The sequence below is a fragment of the Dysidea avara genome, chromosome 1 (assembly GCF_963678975.1).
Source record: "Dysidea avara chromosome 1, odDysAvar1.4, whole genome shotgun sequence".
In the NCBI taxonomy this organism is placed as follows: Eukaryota; Metazoa; Porifera; class Demospongiae; order Dictyoceratida; family Dysideidae; genus Dysidea; species Dysidea avara.
In genome coordinates this window covers 15602558-15617735 of record NC_089272.1, presented here as the reverse complement: position 1 = coordinate 15617735, position 15178 = coordinate 15602558, and positions in this window count along the sequence as shown.

The window sequence follows — 15178 nt, the reverse complement described above, 5'->3', positions numbered from 1 at the left end:
TTGTTTCAAAGAGACTTATATCTAAAAATTGGGAGAAGTGATATGTTAGTTAATTAGACATTCAACTCTGTAAAGATTAAAGAACCTAATTTTTAGGATATATAAGAGCACATTAATCAGCTTAATTATATATATAAGGAGTCAAGTGTTACATCGTTTTGTTTGCTGGTATATAAAGTGTATGGAACTTTTTTTGAAAATCTGGTCACATTTTATGTTTGAGATTACCATATGCATGTCTATCAGTGCTTTGCCTAAATGGTTTTGAATAACTTTTAATGTGAAAATAGTGTCTGGAAAATAGTAGGCTTGAGTACATTATGCTTTTTATTATTCTTTCTGGCAATTCTTTTTTTTATTCATCTATTATTCCCAAAATTATTCCCAAATATTTCTTGGAGTAATTCCTGGAATTGTAAAAGTGTAATGGATATTCTTCTGCAGCTGAAAATAGAACCACCTGCAAGCATAAAACCTATACCCCAAAATCGAGATACTCTAATAGAACAGTCACAACTAGCTTGTCTGTCTGTTTTATTAGGGTAGGTGACTGCTCTATTAGAGTATCTCGATCTTGTTGCTCGATTTTGTGCTAGCAATGATTGTAGGTGTTCCTTTACGAATTTTTCTGGAATACTACATGAAAAATATGTGAATTCTAATTAATTATTCTGGAAGATCATCCTATTATTCCGGAATTATTCCTGATTCTTTTTACCACTGATTATTCCAAAATTTATTCCGGCATAATGTAGCTAGTCCAGGGCCGGAGCCCAGAGATTTTGAGTGGTCCGGCCATCCATGGACTGCAATGGAGGTCATACTACTTTTTATTGATCTGATGTGATTTTTAGATCATGTGATACTCAACTGCATGTGCTAAGCACACACAGCATGCCGAGTTACGGGGATCTGGGGACATGCTCCCCCAGGAAAATTTTTGAATATAAATGCTCTGAAATGGAATCTGGAAGCTATTTTACTTGCAAAGCCTCTTTCTCCTTTTGTTAACATTAAGATATATCCTGGTAATTTTGTACTACAGTAACAATTAATTCAATTTCATAGCTAATTTAACTTTCAAAATTTCAGTGAAAGCTTAGTTCGTTGAGATACAGAAGCCATTGGGTTTGTAATTGCTAATGCATGCATATGCGTGATCAATTAGCCCAATGTATAGTGCCACTGCTTGAAGTTTCTTAGTTTACTACAGTGGTATATCCCCAGTATATGGAACAGTTAATTGTGTGTTATTTTAGTAGTTTTTCAGTAAACCTGACGTTTTATTGAGAGTTCCATATACTTAAAGTTACTATCAGTTAAACTACAGTAAGGCAGCTTAACAAATTAGTAAACTAAGAACCTTCAAGCAGTGTGCAATGCAGATGACTCACTGGAACTTTAGAGTGATCTGAGGACAATTAGCATAGATGTAATGGCTTAGACTAAGTAGAACAGTGGCTATTTTCTATACCGAATGATCAGAGCTTTTTCTCCAGATCAATTAAGGATTGGAACAACTTACCATCTTCCATCATTGAGAGCAACAATATTGACTCCTTTTCAGCGGAACTGCAAACGTTGTATGGAACTCAATAACTGTAATCTTTGTAACTACGTAGCTAAATTTATTTTATGATTGCTTTTTTTTCCTGAGCATATCAGCTGTGCTGTCTGCTCAGTAACAATAATAATAATAATAATAATCTATTAGAGTATTGCGATGACTGTTCTATTAGAGTATATTCTGCTGACTGCTCTATTAGAGTATCTCGATCTTTTTTCAAATAGCTGAAAAGTGGTCCGGCATTGTGGGCTTCGGCCTTGAGTAGCTACGTATGAGTAACATATGGCTTCAAGTCTATGCAAGCTGCAGTGTAGTTAATATCGTGAAATACATCGTGTCATCTGTTGAGATGTTATTGTAACATTTCATTGATTAAATCCTGTATGGAAGATTATCTATAATGTCCACAAACACTTTTATTTAGCTAAAACGTTACAAAAGCAGAACAATAGAATCAATAAAATCCATAATACAACTGCACATGTCTCTAGGCCTACAAGCATCTCTCGTGATGAATAACACAAGTACCATGATGGGTATGTAGTGATCATGGTTTGTACTTTGTAGTGATCTCATAGCTACAGTAGTATGCTTGCATTCGTTCTGAACAGAGGCGTAGCCAAGGGGGGGCAAGGGGGGGGGCATTTGCCCCCCCATCACCGTAGTGGTTTTTTTTTAAAACCTCCGTCACAAGCTTACCAATATTAAACTGACACGCAAATTACTATAAATTATGTGCGCTACTACGCGGTACCACCAGGGGTTGTAGTGAACGCGCACACACAACATTAACTCGCTCGTGAATCCACCGAACGAAAATATTTGAAACACACTTCTATATTTAGCCTAGTCTCGTGTCCAGCCGGGCTCGCGCTAATGCGCAAACACCATTAGCGCGAGCCCGGCTGGGCACGAGACTATATTTAGCCTAGATTACTCACGTGATAGAGCATTTCGAATCTAAAGAGTGACCCGCTCAAAGGACTTTGCCGCGGCAGGAGTCACAACTCACAAGTGACGAAGGAAACCAGATGACGCTAAGAACCTACTGCCTATGAGGTCATAAAGTGTTAAATGTACCAAGTTTATTTTCTCAAGTCGATTACACTAGATCTTTGTACGGCAGTGCTGCCAGTGTAGTCGGCCTATTCCAAGAGGGCGGTTCTTCAGAACCCCCTGGCTACGGGCCTGGATCAGTCACAAGCTTACAAGTTCTGCTAGCAAGAAAGACTGGTGGGATTTCATGCAATACGTGGCATTTGAATTTCGCCTTCGCCGAGTGAAGTGAGTGAACATGTCATCCTTTCAGCAGTGTGCTAGGACTGCAACACAAGCTGTGGCAAACGTAAAGTAACTTGTATTAGCACTAAAATATTAACAATATAGCTCTACCGGACTGGATGAATTTGTTGGAGTACAGTTGTGGCACGTGCGATGATGCTCGACGAATGAATCATTGATAAAAGATAAGACTGAAGTAGTTACGTAGCTAGTTGTGTGAGCTGTAATAATACAACACCGTATGTTGGCTAACCCACCATTGGGTCATTAGCCCTTTTTGCAATCATGAATGATTTTGAGCGTTTCGTGGGGGCATGCCTGCCCCTCCATCACCTTCTGGCTAGCTACGCCCCTGGTTCTGAATCACGAAATAATATCCTAGTAGTCTAGTACTGAAACAATTATAGACAATGGATTCATGTCCCTGCATGACTGTAAGTAGGCATTCCAGTATCCGAGATTTTTTAATAAAAAAATTCTCCGTATAATCCCCAATAGAACCCTGGTACAAATTAACAAGTCGTGTTTAACTCGGGATTGCTCCGTCATCCGAGCTACAATGAGGATGAAAATCACTGTGGGGTTTGTCCACACGCTGATCATCATAAAAATCTTAGTTTTATCGTGCGCGTTACATATAAGTAAGTTTTGTGTTGTTTTGTAATCTTTTAAAGCCTTGTAATCAGTGTATGTAGAATACTTTAAAACTTTTAAAAACGTACTGTCGGGTGGAAGGTAGTCACTGGTGCTTACTTTAAAGTGCGTAGTTACTTCGCTCGGGTTAGCGATTTTCAGCTCCAGAGCAATTTTCTGATGGCTGTGTCATCAGCTCAAAAGTACAAACCACTTCAAAGTCAGCATAACAATGCCACAATTGAAACCACAACTCCACCCTAGGTATTGTTGCATCATTGTGGCCCACTTTAGTTGTTTACCTTTATAATATAAGTTGTTAACTTGATGTTTTTACTTACTTGAGTTAGCCACTTGCCTATGGGTATACACCATTGCATTGAGAAGTGTGCAGTAGGTGAAACATATTTGCTCACCACAAAGCATAGAAAGATCACTGAAATCCAATAAGTTCTGAAGTTACTCTCATCATATGTACAAACTTGCAGCTAGAAGTAACTGCAGCTTCAAGATAGTCCAGATCGCTAGAATGATGGCTTCCTGATTCAATTGTGTCATTTTCCCTTTAAAATGTATGGGGAGCCCCGGAGAAAAAAATGTACCCTTTTTCAGTTTTTAAGCACTGTGCATGCCAAAGTAGCTAATTCCAACCCAACAAACTATATATTTCTGAGTTAGGCAATCAATACTCTATCTATTGAGCATATAAAAAGCCCATTTTTTCCAAAATTTAAAATTTAGGCTGGACTACAGTAGGCATTCCAGTATCCGAGATTTTTTATTAAAAAATTCTTCGAATATTCCCCAATAGAACCCTGGCACAAAATGACAGCTCGTGTTTAACTTGGGATTGCTCCGTTGTCCGAGCTCCAATGAGGATGAAAATCAATGTGGGGTTTGTCCACACGCTGATCATCATGAAAATCTTAGTTTTATCGTGCGCGTTACATATAAGTAAGTTTTGTGTTGTTGTGTAATCTTTTCAAGCCTTGTAATGTATGTAGAATACTTTAAAACTTTAAAAAACGACTGTCGGGTGGAAGGTAGTCACTGGTGCTTACTTTAAAGTGCGTAGTTACTTCACTCGGGTTAGCGATTTTCAGCTCCAGAGCAATTTTCTGATGGCTGTGTCATCAGCTCAAAAGTATAAACCACTTCAAAGTCAGCATAACAATGCCATAATTGAAACCACAACTCCACCTTAGGTATTGTTGCATCATTGCAGCACCTCCACTTTAGTTGTTTACCTTTATAAGTTGCTAACTTGATGTTTTTACCAACTTGAGATAGCCACTTGCCTATGGGTATACACCATTGTATTGAGAAGTGTGCAGTAGGTGAAACATATTTGCTCACCACAAAGTATACAAAGATCACTGAGACAGCGTTGAAACCGGGTCGGGTCATCCGGGTCATCCGGGTCATCCGGGTCATCCGGGTCATCCGGGTCTGACCCGGTTTACAATTTATCCGGGTCTGACCCGGGTTGGATCACGTGAGAAACGAAACTGTTCGTTTGACGACGTGGAAACTTATAAACGCTATCGCGTAGCTCTTTCGTGAGCCACGCCCACTTATCGCATTACCAACATACGGGTTTTAATCTTTTCACCACCTTTCATAACCCTTACGTAATATTAAGCTCAAAAGCATCCAGACTTCCTGCTGTAGTTGTTGCTCTCTCTCTTCGACTTTAGGGCACGCATCTAGTAGTTGCCGCGAGTAGTCGACTTTAGGGAATGCGTCCAGTAGTTGCCGCGAGTAGTAGACTTTAGGGGAAGCGTCCAGTAGTTGCCACGATTAGTAGACTTTAGGGGAAGCGTCTAGTAGTGTTAGCGTTAGGGTTAGAGTTCAGCTTTGGTTTCTTCTTCACCTTTAGGGTTAGGTTCTTCTTACTATATACAGCTTATTTCGTTAGTCACATTTATAAGATACAAAAGAAGGGAATCAAGGGAGCTAGCAGCGGTAGCATAATCGGTAGCACACTGGACCATCACACTGGGATCCTGGGTTCGATCCCCCTTTAATACTGCACTTTTTTTTTTGCCTTTTTTGGTTCACCGTTTTTTTTGTCTAAGTTCTGTAGGGTTATGAAATAGGGTGAAAAGAGTGATACCCACCAACATACGCTCAGCCACGCTCATTTGTTAGTAAGTGTAGTATGTAGCACGAAATTGAGGGTATCTATGGTGAGGGGTATAGCTATTGTCAGTAGGTGAAGACCTTTTTTTTTTTTTTTTTTTGGTCTTCAACCTACAGCTAGGCTGAAGTTGCAATATTTACTCAACACGAATCGAACGCTGAAAATGTAGACTCGTTCGCTCGCTCGAGACTAGCCGAAACACGTCTCGGCTTTAATTAATCCGGGTCACATCCGGGTCAGTGGGTCATCCGGGTCAGCAGTAGTGACCCGGTTTCAACGTTGTACTGAGATCCACTGTGAAAAAAGAGGGATATAAGATGGTATTTCCAGTGGATTATTGAATACAAAAAAAGCTTGGTAAAACCTATATTATACTAACAATCTCACGTAAGGCTTTAGTTGATGTGTTAAACATACTGAAACCATATTATATGTGATGATATAATGTGGGCATTATATTAGATATAAGCTATTTCAGGTAATGTAGTAAATAAACTGAAACCATAATATGCAATAATATAATATGCATTATACTAAAGTATAAGATGAGTATAATACAGGATTTATATTAAAGCTTATTTGTATTCAATAAGCCACTGGAAATGCCATCTTATATCCCACCCTTTTACTGTATAAACTTACAGTTGATAAGCTGCACACAGACAGCGGTAATATCATGGTTGCATTCTTCCTAATCTATCTGACTATTACTTCACCATAAAATGTGGAACGATAGCATACTGTACATACATACTATATAAATGTGACTGGATTTGCGAAAAGGTACTTTCCACACATTTTACATACCAGCAAACAAATGATGTAAAACTTCACTCCTTACACTGATTAACTTGTTCGTAGTATCAAAATTCAGCCAAATACTGTAGCTACACACATGGAAAATTCCAGGCAATTATATGAATTGATCAAAAAGTTATGAAGCTTCACAGTTCAAAAAATGGGTCAAATTTTATTTGTGGAAAAGGTACCTTTTCGCAAATCTGGTCACAAATACCCATGTATTCACTATCCAACTAAAAAAATATTATCATACATGCAGTGTGTATACGTCTGTGCATACAGAGGGTTATGCATGTGATTTTCAGCAGCAAACAAGATTGACATTCTAGCTTCTTGATGTCTATCATTAGAAATCCTAACAGTCCAGGTGCCTTAGTCTAATAACTAGATCTGTAGATTTGCTTCATTCAACATTGTTTCCTTCACAGTCGTGATCACTTATACTAAGAAAATATAACAAACAACACCTGTCCAGCTGCCTGGATAAACACCAGATACAAGTTTTTGTTCAATTTGGCTTGGAAATGTACATAATCCTAAATCGTATTATGCATATAATGTACTCAGCATGATAATAATGTATGTACATACGCAGCTCAATACTGAAATAACAGGTTGCTTAGAAGACAAGTTGTGCACAGATACACACACAGAAACATAGAAGCATCCTCCATTAATTCAGGGGCGGATCCAGGACTTTACTAAGGGGCTGGGGGCACACAGGAGGTAGAAGTCACTCCACATTTTTGCACACTCCACAAAATTTGAAGCATGAGCTTTCTAGGGGGCCTGGGGACATGCTCCTTCCCCAGAAAATTTGAAAATTTAATGTTCTGAGATGACAATTTTGACTGAAACTTGTTGATACAGTAGTTCAAACACTGGAAGATACTGAGTTAAAAACCATGCAGAATTAGTGTAAAGGCCTAGGCTGCTCCCTAAGGAAATTTTTGAAAATTTAGTGTTCTGAGATTGAATTTAGTGGCAATTTTGACTGAAAGTTGTTGATAGTTCAAACACTGGAAGCTACTGAGTTACAGTAAAACCAGAATAAATGTAAAGGCCTAGGCTGCTCTCTAAGGAAATTTTGAAAAATTAACATTCTGAGATTGAATTTGGTGACAATTTTTCCTGAAATTTGTTGATAGTTCAAACACTGGAAGATAGCTACTGAGTTAAAACCATGCAGAATTAGTTTAAATTGCTCCCTAATGAAAATTTTGAAAACTTAGATAATTTTGACTAAATTTTGTAAATCATTATGAAAATTCAATGCTGGAAGCATGAATGCTACTGAGCTGTAGTAGCTATAAAGTCTATAAAGAAATTTTGAAAAATTGACTTTTTTGAGAATACTTTTGGCTGAAATAAAATTGAAATTTTTAGAATTTGCATAAGGTCCCCTGCACAAACATCACAAAAAAGTTAAGCATATAAATAATCCTGGTATTTGGTGTGCAGTTGCATCTCCAGAGAATTTCTATAGTCACTAGGGCATGTAGATAGAGTCATTAACTCAATTTAGAACATTGTGTTTTAGTTGTTTAAAATGATAGTGTTTTATAATTATGTTACTCTTGACTGTTCTACTAGAGTATCTCAATTTCTAAATGTAGAGGGTGCTCTATCTCACCTAGTTACCCTGGTGTTATGTTAATATGGGTAAAAATTTGCTACAGACACATTTATTTTATTACACATACATGTAGTCATAAATTGCATAAAAATGTTTGAATTATGTCTAAGATGCCTAGCTATGTTCAATGAGCAACACTATAAAAAATTCTGAAGGAGGGAGGGAGGCACTGGTCCCCTGCCCCCTCCCCCCAACCCTGCCCCTGCATTGTGCACTGTTAGTAAAATAATACTGTAAGTTAGTGGGTTTGGTACAGTGACCTATCAACAGAATTATAATTCATTGGTATTAAGAATTCATTTTATAAGTAATTCCATATTATCTTGAATTTGGGTATATGTGACCTGTGTGTTATACACAGTGGAGAGCAAATCAGATGTTCAAAATGTCCAGAATGTAAAACTTTGCCTTAGTGATGCAAAAAATGTGTGTGTGCGTGCGTGTGCGTGCATGAGTGTGTGTGTGTGTGAGTATCCAACTGTAAGCATTATGCCATATGTTATCACATGTGACTATTATATATTAATTTGTTTTCCCACAATTTTATCTTATGTTTCTTTAAAATTTACATGTATGCATGTAACACACAGTTCTGATTAATGCTCTGTCAAGAATCTATCCAGTACTAAACTGGCTTCTTGACTTAGCAAACATTTCTACACAATAGAAGCCTCAACAAGACAGAAGTGTTGCGATTTCTTAGACAGATTACAATCACAATAATCATGGTCCATTTTGAAATATAACAGATTTTTATTCTACTACTGCCTACTGCTATACAGCATAAACAAGATCCATCAACAAAGTAAACATGCAGTAACTTTGTTATATGCATACACTGCTACATACATATGTATACCCTTCTACCAAATCTCTAATAGAACCATGCAGCAACTGTATAAATAATCACTAAACAGGCCCACGGCTAATGATGCAATATTATGAATATGCATACTGTTAAATTATACCAACGACAAGATTTCCCCTTTACCTTTTTAGCAGCTAGGCTAGTGATTGGTATGTGCATGGTATTCATATCTGCAGTCATTTATAGTTTGATTATAACAACTTACTGTAAAAATACTCAGTTGTGCAACACAAAAAGTACTAAATTCCACTGAAGGGTACAGCACACTATACAATTCTATGTTACATGAACAGGAGAAAAATATAAGGCAATACCTTTTCCACAATTGCTATGCAATGGTGAATTCTGTTTACAACTTCTGATGTGTGCAAATTTTGAAGATATTTATCCTAGTCTAGGAGATAGAACTCCTCCTTATACTGGAACCTACATGAGGGGTGTATGACCTACACTACAGGGGTGTATGAACCACAGCCCATTTACTGTAGCTATACACTGTATATAGTAGAACAGAATATGGTTGTGTTCAGCAGTTGTCTGCTGTCTTCCAGACTAATACTATGTGTGCATTAGTCAGTCTGCATGCACACTGGTGTAATAATGGCTTCAAATCTTGTAGACAGTCAAGTGAAGGTCACATTGCAGACTTGTGGGTATGTTGCTAGAAAACTGTTTAAAGCACAATTGTTGTATTCTTTCAATTATTATTGGCCTGCAGTTATCAACTTCATTGCTATATACCTATACAGCAAGAAGCTAAGTGATGCGGCTTTTGATGTAAGAGTGGTAAAGGTACTGGTACGTATACCTGTATTCCTCACAGAATAAGATGATCTGCCTGACTGTTACTTCTTCTAACTTTAATACAGTCTAAATTGAAAATTACTGCAAGATGCTGCATGTACGTATATGGATGTATTTCAGTTGGAAATAGTTTACTGTTTGTTTTTTTTGATGATGTACAGTAGCTATCATCTCTGCTGCTAAAAAGGTGCAAACCTGCACAACTACAGGTAATGCTTGATTTAAATATTGTTGAATCAGTTTTACATTAGGTTTTAGACAAATGCACCTACACTGGACAAGCTTGTTTTTTAAGTGTTGTAGGCTGTTCAGCTACACATAATAGCTACAATAATTCGCTTTTTAAATTTTTCATATGAAAAAATTAGAATAGGTAATCACACACATTTGAGTGCAATTTTGGCTGTTACGAGTACAAATATTCCATAACTGCACGAAAATGTGTGTGATTGCCTATTAATCACATAGTGACCACCCTTCATGGTTTGTAGTACACATCTATCCAGTTCTATGTGGCCATTAACTTCTACCAGGTGATTGCATCATCCTTCTTTGTATTACATCATTAGTTGTTGCACTTAAAGGCTTCATATGTCAGCAATTCTGATTGGCTACTCAAAATGTCCAGATATATTGCACTTAAAAGGCTTCTATTGTCAGCTTATTTCATTGGCTATTCATTATATCACTTTCTTGTTGCACTTAAAATTCTTCTGTTATTCTGCTATTTTATTGGCTACTTTACAGTGCAATTACAGAAACAAGGCCATGCTATTTGGGATTAATTTCACTTCTATTATTGAAACTAATGTATGGCAAACTAAATCACTATGTGATTATACAAAAAAACTTTACAAAAAATTTTTTTACAAAAGATCAAGATGCTCTAATAGAACAGTAACTCACATAAATAATACAGAAATATTTCATGAAAGTATCAGCATAATTATATATAGAGAGATGTGTGATTAATGATGACATCTGATACACAATGATGAATATATAATAGTTAGAATCAGTTGAACCAACCTGGAAACTTTACAGTGATTGATATGTTGTGTAATTAAATAGTCATTGCACCTAAGAAATTAACACTCTTCAGAGATCTAACCACTTTAACCTATTGAGATCAAACCTAGAGAGTGTATTTGTAAACAGTGGGACTCAAACAATTGTAAAAATCAGTTTATGTGTATGCATATTCTGTCTACACACCTCTACCCATATATTTTGCAAATAATTATGTAATGCCTGCAGCTGGGTATGTACCCATATCTACAAGATATCAACCTTTTTGGAAACACACACCTGTTCATATGATACTAGTTTAGAAGCTATACTTGAACATTCTTTAAGAAACTTGTAAGGTATCTTTTTGGCTTTGAACTAATGCACACATACACTGCTTGTGGCCCATTTACTATTATTACATTTTTGATATCAGCATTGTACACATGAAGTAGCTATGGAAAACAATTGACATTTGAGTAACACAAAAATTAACTTGATAATGTTAGCATTTGCAGTGTTATGGCATGATTATAGCTAGGCTAATTGTGATGTTTTTTCCCAACATTAGTGAGGAAGCTTTGAGGAGTGATATAGCTATTTGCCAGTGCTTGTAGTGTCACCAGAAAACAATAATGTTTCACTATGTGTATATACAAAAGTATAGTATTGCCTGTATACATTACTCTGTTGTTGTTGTTTTTTCTGTTAGGCCACCTGTTGTTAATTGTATTTTTCAGATCAGAAAGTTACCTAAACTAATGCGGGAGGGCGGCTCATTATTCATTACAGTCTTACAAGCACTTGACTGTTTTATTAGAGTTAGCTGAATGCTCTATTAGAGTGTTTTAATCTTTTTATTTGAACTTGAGGGGTAGGTAATGAGCCAAAATCGTCTACAAATTTTTTAATATGGGTGCCCATATTTCATCTTTCAAAGAACATTTCAATTAATATTTCTCCGTAAAATTCAGTAATTCCAAAATTTTAAATCCATAAAATTCAGTAATTTAAATTCACAAAATGATGTCTCTGTCCACAGCACTACTCAGCCTGCTGATATTTCTTCCCCTGCTTCCTGTGCTGGGGGGGCTGCTGCAGCTGGAGAGGTGGCTAAGGATGCAAAGTATCTTGCCATTGTGGAGAAGGCAGAAGGTGATTTCATTCCATTAGTTGTGAAAAGTTTTGGGATATGGACACCTTTTGCTTTGTCGATTCTTCATTCTATTGCTGATCGTATCACCACCCATAGTGGCATTTCATCTAAAGTAGCCAGAAGAAATTTACTTCAGCAACTTTCTGTTAGTTTATGGACAAATAATGCTTGCATGATTTTAAGGTATTGGGCTCTGCAAGGTTGTAATGATGACTTTCCCTTTTCCTGTAGCTGTTCTTTCTTTGTTGTTCCCCTTTCCCCGTAGCTAGTTGTATTTCACCACCTCTAATTTCATTATTGCTGTTATCAATCACGTGCACACTTATTTTGATGCTACGAAGGCTGGCCATCATTTTACAGCACAGTAAATGTAACTTGCACCTTGGAAATGGTGGTAAAATGTAAGTATACTAGTTCTTAATTAAAATGCTTTATCTAACCTTTATATAGTCACAGGCAGCTTGATTTGGAGTATTTTCTGTGATAATGAATAATGAAAAATGACCTCCTGCCTGCATGGAAATCCAGCTTTTGTGGATGAGAAACATGTAATCAAGTTTTCCTGGCCTTTTTATTGTTATTAGAGCTTAGCACTGAAGACCTATTGTAATGGTGAAAACAATGACCAAATTTAGGTGATGAGACATAGCAATATAATGTGAGTCGGGATCTAAAACATGTTTACCAATAAGTGGCCTTATAGATATTTCTCATATTTTTTTACCTAAGATTTCATAGTAACCCAGGCATATACGTACATAAACCATCTGTGTTGTGGATTTCCCTTTGCAATGTAATACCAATTATTGCTATTACAAGAGCAGGCTTCATTGCCTTAACCATTACACCTTCTATCCTTATTCTTGGGGGATTCCACCTACACGTACCATAATTGAGATGGAATCCTATATTAGCTATACGTATAGCACTTGTATTTGAGGCCATATATCAACTTGTAAGTATTCGTAGCTCCGGGCTGCCTATATGAAGCACTACAATTATTGACACGCCCGTCAACGTCAGGATTCCACTTTCCAAATTTGAGCAAAATCGCTTCAAGCATTCCTGAGATACGAGACTTCAAAAATTGGCTTAGTTTCTTTGGCATTACTGATTTTCTTCATCTTTTCGCACAGTTACGGACATAAACTGCCATAAAACGAGAACACAATATTCAATTGCCCTGAAATTTGACACACAGAAGGGGAAGGGGTATAAATGCACATCCTGCATGGTACCGAATTTGACTGGACTAATGCGAAAAGTAGTCAAAGGGTTCATGAAAAATAACCGGCACCAATGTCACACCGGTCACGCCTATAGCAACAGGGCGCGAACCGCTTATGCATGGGAAGAAGCTGAAAATTGGTACTTGGATAGGTTAACAAACCTGCGAGTACAACAATGATCGTTCCTTTGAAAACCCCGGCGGTACGCAATCCCGGGTACGTATAGTATGTAGCTACTATCTATGCAATCACAGTTATTAAAACTTCCTTAACCTGAAACCCTCTTTAAAAATATCTAGAACCGCTGTCACAGTGATATATGTTTCCCCGGGTAACGTGTTTCCCGCACACATATCCCTAGGGATCCGTGTTTCCCAGCACACATATCACTAACTCGCTAGCGACCTACAAGTCACAGTGATATGTGTCCCAATCCCCACCCACTCCAAAAATCAACTCCTTTGCCTCATGGATGGTGGCCTGGAACATGTATGTCTCCACCATTCTGTCTCCACCATTCTTCTAGCTAAACTATCCCGAGTGCTAGAAATGTTCAGCTACCAGTGCATTATACTCCTTAAACTATTGTTGCACCGATACACATTTTTCACATTAATTTTACCTATATCAATATTTGCCTATTCTTGTAAAGGTTATGCTGATATTCAGTCCTTCAGAAGAAGGAAGGGGGAGCAGGAAATCACCTAAAATAAATTGCAAATGTAATGATAATGTAATCAATGTAGTTAATTGAGTGTGCATACGATTTTACAATGTTGTTGAAGTATTGCCACTAACCCCTTCATGGAAAAGAAGCCAAGTGGTTATAAAATAGCTAAGCCAGCTTATCAAACAGTGTTTCTGGTGGGATTCGAGACCATTTGCGAAAAGTGATTGACTCATTACGTGGGGTGCCAATAAATATCCACAGCCTACTATAGCCTGGCAGCCATACTTGCAAAGAAAGAAGCCTACATAGTTATAAACAGTTAAGTGTTGTATGCTGCATTTCACAGCTTTACTTTCACCTGTTCATTACCGTCATCAATGATTGATTGTGGGTTTTAGTTAATCAACGAAATATCTCCACTTTGTAACTGATACTGCTACTTGTAAAATTAGCTAATATCGGCTTTTACCGATAATTCAACCCAATTATTAGTGCAACGCAACTTTAAACTTCCAACCTGCCCCTAGCAGTCCATCCTACCTTCCCACCACAATCACTCAAGCAAATCTGCTGTGATTTGACCAACCTAATAATTTGCCAACACGCCAATTGTCAATACCTCAACATTTGTAACAATGCAAAGGTGCTCACCCAGTTACAAAGCACACTTGCCCCACCTTATTTGTGGGGATTCCCCTACCCAGCATGCGTAAGTGGGGTGCATGCACCCCACTACTACAGTACCACTAACTCTTGAGTGTGAACTATGCAATCACCGTGACAAGGCTTTTGTACAGCTGTTCTTATCAGACATTTGACAGGGGTGTAACTTTGGCTACACAGCCCCACACCAGTGGCGTAACTAAACCCGGGCCTGGGCCCAGGTGTCAGCAATCAAGTCACGCCCACGGAATTAGTAATAGAGTAGTAGAAAAAACTATTTTACCGAATAATAGATCGAGACCTTGCACACATTTTTGGCTGCAAAACAGCTACATTACCTTTCGTTATTGTGAAATCACTTCAAACTGCCAAGTTATCAGTCAGTATAAGTGCCTCTAGAAATAATTATCGCTTCGATAATTTAGCTACTTAAATAGCTTCACTTGTGAATACGATTTCAACTAATTGCACTGGGCCCTGGTGTCGGTACAAGTCTAGTTACGCCACTGCCCCACACTCCATGGACACAGTGCACAACTTACAATCTACGTTTGTGAACCCATCTGTTTTGGGAGACCCTCTTGCTCAGAACGCATTCAAACTAGAACCTTTCAGTGCCCTCACCTGTATGCACCTGTGGGTTTCAGCAGTAACAATTTTATAGATCCCTCTGCACATGTCTTAATTACTATGCAGTAGATGATGCATGCTCCATACTT